Genomic DNA, 5,570 nt, shown 5'->3' on the forward strand with positions numbered 1-5,570 from the left:
TGCACTACTTTAGACCAGAGCCCTGTTCCCTTCATAGTGCACTACTGTAGACCAGAGCCCTGTTCCCTTCATAGTGCACTACTGTAGACCAGAGCCCTGTTCCCTTCATAGTGCACTACTTTAGACCAGAGCCCTGTTCCCTTCATAGTGCACTACTTTAGACCAGAGCCCTGTTCCCTTCCTAGTGCACTACTTTAGACCAGATGTATTAGACAGCTTTGGGAGACTTTGGCCCAAAGTAATTGACTATAGTGTTGGAATAGTGGTCACTAGAGGGCATCTGCTCCTCATTCACTCAGCCTACTGAGTCCACTGGTCCCACTCACACATAACTACCATACACCTTGACCTCGTTCTCCCCTCTCTCTCCATAACTACCATACACCTTGACCTCTTTCTCCCCTCTCTCTCCATAACTACCATACACCTTGACCTCTTTATCCCATCTCTCTCCATAACTACCATACACCTTGACCTCTTTCTCCCCTCTCTCTCCATAACTACCATACGCCTTGACCTCTTTCTCCCCTCTCTCTCCATAACTACCATACACCTTGACCTCTTTCTCCCCTCTCTCTCCATAACTACCATACGCCTTGACCTCTTTCTCCCCTCTCTCTCCATAACTACCCTACGCCTTGACCTCTTTATCCCATCTCTCTCCATAACTACCATACGCCTTGACCTCTTTCTCCCATCTCTCTCCATAACTACCATACGCCTTGACCTCTTTCTCCCCTCTCTCTCCATAACTACCATACGCCTTGACCTCTTTCTCCCCTCTCTCTCCATAACTACCATACGCCTTGACCTCTTTCTCCCCTCTCTCTCCATAACTACCATACGCCTTGACCTCTTTCTCCCCTCTCTCTCCATAACTACCATACACCTTGACCTCTTTCTCCCATCTCTCTCCATAACTACCATACGCCTTGACCTCATTCTCCCCTCTCTCTCCATAACTACCATACGCCTTGACCTCTTTCTCCCCTCTCACTCCAGATAAAATCCTGCGATTAGTGATGTCCGTCCGCCCGACAACCTGCCCACTCAACCCCTCCTCCCTTCTCTAGACCATCTCTGGAGACCTCCCCTTCCTCACTTCCCTCATCAACTCAACCCCATTCCCTCTTCCCTTCTCCAGACCATCTCTGGAGACCTCCCCTTCCTAACTTCCCTCATCAACTCAACCCCATTCCCTCCTCACTTCTCCACACCATCTCTGGAGACCTTCTTACTTCCCTCATCAACTCATCCCCATTCCCTTCTCCACACCATCTCTGGAGACCTTCTCACTTCCTTCATCAACTCATCTCTGGAGACCTTCTCCCATTCCTCACTTCCCTCACCAACTCATCCCTGACAACTGACTTCAAGATGGCCCGAGTCGCTTCCATCCTCAAGAAACCAACACTGGACCCATATAGACTGTTATATTCATTTATAGATGATATATATTCCCATGTTAACATGCTATATATACTGTTGTATAGTTTATATATATATATCTCTATGTTAACATGCTATATATACTGTTGTATTCATTGTGGCGTACAGCAGGTCAGCCACCAGGGGGAGACTCGTCGAGGCCTGGTGACAGACAGAGTGTACGTCACGAGGCGATGGCTCCATTGGCTGGACATGCCAGATCTCGACGGGCTCTCCGTCCAGGACTAATTGGGGCTGATTGGGAGTTGGTGAGTAATCAAGGGCTGATTGCTCACCAGCTGTGCAAGGCCCATAAAGCTGCCAGAAGGGCAGAAGGGCACGACACGGAAGCTCTATTGGACTCCGGAAGTATGGTTACCCTCGTAACCATGTGCCTGCTGAACCAGGAGACCGAACGTGGTAGGGAGATGTCAATTTCCTGTGTTCATGGGGACACAAAGCGGTATCCAACCATACGGGCCAACATTGTGACGCCCCAAAGGAGCTGCCAGATGATGGTGGGTGCAGTACCAGAGTTGCCGGTACCTCTCCTAGTGGGATGAGATTGTCCGCTGTTTGCGGCCCTGTGGGGGCACGAGCTGAGGAAGAAGGTACGAGCTGGCCGAAGACAAGAGCGAGGATGACCCATCGCCTGTGCGGCCCGGAAGCAAACGGTTGACCAACCTGTATCTACGGGTCCGGAGCTGGAGTCGGAGGGGGTGCTGGAACCTGACCCCACTGGGGAACCACGGGAGGAAGAGCCCAGCCTCCCCCTCCTCGATTTCGAGGGGCCAGTCTGGGGGCCAACTGAGGGGACAATTCGGGACGGTCCAGTGGGAGGATCCTAACTTCAAAGCCGCTGCAGCCCAAGTGATAACGGTGGATGGACAGCTACTTCCGGGGGTGAGTGACTGGCGATACCCCTATTTCCAAATCAAGAATAACCTTTTGTGTCAGGTGTCGCACCAACAGGGGGAACTTCAAGAGATATTGTTGCTACCCCGACGGTACGTGGGAACCGTTCTTCAGCTGGTCCACCTGTTGGGGGCGCACCTGGGAATGGAGAAGACCCGGGAACGGATCGCCACCGGTTCCACTGGTCCGGGATAAGGAGGGCCGTGGAAGACGACTGTCGCAGTTGCCCGGAGTGCCAAAGGCACACTTCCGAAACCCACTGGTCCCCCTACCGATCATCGGGGTGCCCTTGGACGCATCGCAATGGACATAGTGGGACCCCTGGTAAAAACAGCACGAGGACACTGGTACATCCTGATAATAGTAGACTTTGCCACCCGGTATCCCGAGGCCATTACCCTACAGGCGGCGGTATCCAAGGGAATCGCCTGGGAGCTGTTCCACCTCTTTAGCCGGGTGGGCATCCCAAACAAGATCCTGACAGACCAAGGTACTGAGTTTATGTCCCGCCTAATAAAAGAGTTGTGTGCCCTCCTGCAGATCAAGCAGATCCAGACCTCTGTCTTTCACCCGCAGACGGATGGGCTCGTCGAGCGCTGCAATAAAACGCTCAAACAAATGCTGCGGAAGGTCATCGAGCAGGATGGGAAGAACTGGGACCAGCTACCACCCCACCTAATGTTCTCAATCCGAGAGGTACCCCAGTCCTCCACTGGGTTTTCCCCGTTTGAACTCCTCTACGGGAGGAGGCCAAACAGACCTACTGGACCTCGCCAAGGAGGTGTGGGAAGCCCAACCGACCTCATTACGCAGCGTGGTAGAGCACGTGGAGACGATGAGGGAGCGGATGACAGCCATATGGCCAGTCGTGAGGGAACATATGGGGAAGGCCCAATGCGCCCAAGCCTACAGTCGGGGAGCCCAGTCCCGAGAATTCCAGGTGGGAGACAGGGTGTCTTGACAGGGTGGTCTTGAGCCCCACGGCTGAAAGTAAGTTCTTGGCAACATGGCACGGGCCATACGAGGTGATCGAGAAGCTGGCACCTGTCAATTACCGTGTATGGCAGCCGGGGAGATGGAAAGCCCAACAGATTTATCACGTGAACCTGTTGAAGAAATGGTACGAGAGGGCAGCCTTGGCCGTGTTATGGTCGGGACCCAGGACGCCAACGGTACCAGTGGTGGTCCCGAGCAATGGGGACCTCGACCCGGCCCAGAAGCAAGAGCTCAGGGAGCTCGTCGATCGGAACACGCCGGTGTTCTCCGAGAAGCCGGGCCACACGACCCTCATTGAACACCACATCCGTACCCGTCCTGGGGAAACGGTACGAAAGAGGCCATATCGGATTCCGGAGGCCCGAAGGAAGGCCGTGACACAGGAGGTGGAGGCTATGCTGAGGGGTCGTTGAAGAGTCCATGGTACAGCCCAATCGTGTTGGTGCCCAAACCGTGCCCAAACCGGACAGGAGCCTGTGCTTCTGTAACGATTTCCGGGGGGTGAACGACATCAGCTTGTTCGAAGCCTACCCCATGCCGAGGGTGGACGAACTCATCGACCGATTGGGAAAGGCCCGGTACATCAGCACACTTGACCCGACCAAAGGTTATTGGCAGGTACCGTTGACAGCCTCCTCCCGAGATAAGATGCTGTTTTCGACCACAGACGGACTATATCAGTACCGGGTGCTCCCGTTCGGTCTCCACGGAGCCCCACCCACATTCCAGCACCTGATGGACAAAGTACTTCGACCCCACCAGCAGTACGCAGCGGCCTATTTGGATGATATCATCATCCACAGCCAAGGTTGGGAAGAGCACCTGACGTGCCCCCCGGCGGTGCTGGACGCGCTCAGGCAAGCTGGGTTGACAGTGAATCCCAAAAAATGCAAACTAGGTTCGAGGAGGTGGAGTACCTGGGTTATTTGATCGGACTGGGGAACGTCAAGCCCCAGGAGAGGAAGGTTCATGCGGTACGTGACTGGCCTGTTCCACGCACCAAGACACAGGTCAAATCCTTCCTGGGACTGGAAGGATACTATAGCCGATTTATCCCCAACTTTGCGGCTATAGCTTCCCCCTTCACTGATCTAACCAGGGCCCGCCTCCCGAAAACAGTGAAATGGACGGACGAGACAGAAGCAGCGTTCAGGCGCCTGAAGAAAGCGCTGTTAGGTATCCACTTCACCCTGGTCACTGACCATGCTCCCCTGGTCTGGATAGCCAGGGGAAGGGAGACAAACGATTGGGTCACCAGGTGTTTCTTGTCCCTTCAACGCTTTTCTTTTTCTGTTGTGCACAGGTCAGGGGCGAAGCATGGAAATGCAGATGCCCTATCGAGAAGGGAGACCTACGTCACACTGATGACAGCCCCCTCCCCGACAGAGCTAAGGTGGGGGTGTGTGGCGTACAGCAGGTCAGCCACCAGGGGGAGACTCGTCGAGGCCTGCTGACAGACAGAGTGTACATCACAAGGCGATGGCTCCATCTGCTGGACGTGCCAGGTCTCGACGGGCTCTCCGTCCAGGACTAATTGGGGCTGATTGGGAGTTGGTGAGTAATTAAGGGCTGGTTGTTCATCAGCTGTACAAGTCCCATAAAGCTGCCAGAAGGGCAGCACACAGGAAGAGAGTGGGGGAAGAAAGGACTCCTGTATAGTTGGGGACGGTTACAGAGGTAACAGGAGTGAGTTCAGTTTTTGATCCCCACAGGATACGATATCCCGGAGAGGGTCTCTTGGGAAGACCCATTCTTTTCTTTTTGAACTATTATTTTAATAAACACCTTTGAAACTGAGCTAATCCTTCTCTGTCCGTGTCTGATCTGTGTAAATGTTTTGACCCAACCCCTTGGTCTGCCACATCATGTATAGATGATACTGTATATATCCCTATGTTAACATGCTATATATACTGTTGTATAGATTATATATATCCCTATGTTAACATGCTATATATACACCATTATATTCATGTATAGATGAAAAACACTCACCGGCCAGTTTATTGGGTCCACCCCCCATTTCACAAAAATGGATGACAGACAGTGAGTAGCGTGGCTGTGGCTTGCTATATAAAGCAGGCATCGAGGCATTCAGTTACTGTTCGACTGAATGTTAGAATGGGCAAAACTATGTGCCAAGCGCTCCAAATTCAGTATCTCAGAAAACAGCTCGTTGATGAGAGAGGTCCAAGGAGAATCTGTCTGCCTGCCTGACTATCTGCCTGCCC

Source organism: Salmo salar, unplaced genomic scaffold, assembly GCF_965601325.2.
Source record: "Salmo salar unplaced genomic scaffold, fSalSal1 ptg000645l, whole genome shotgun sequence".
NCBI classification, from domain to species: domain Eukaryota; kingdom Metazoa; phylum Chordata; class Actinopteri; order Salmoniformes; family Salmonidae; genus Salmo; species Salmo salar.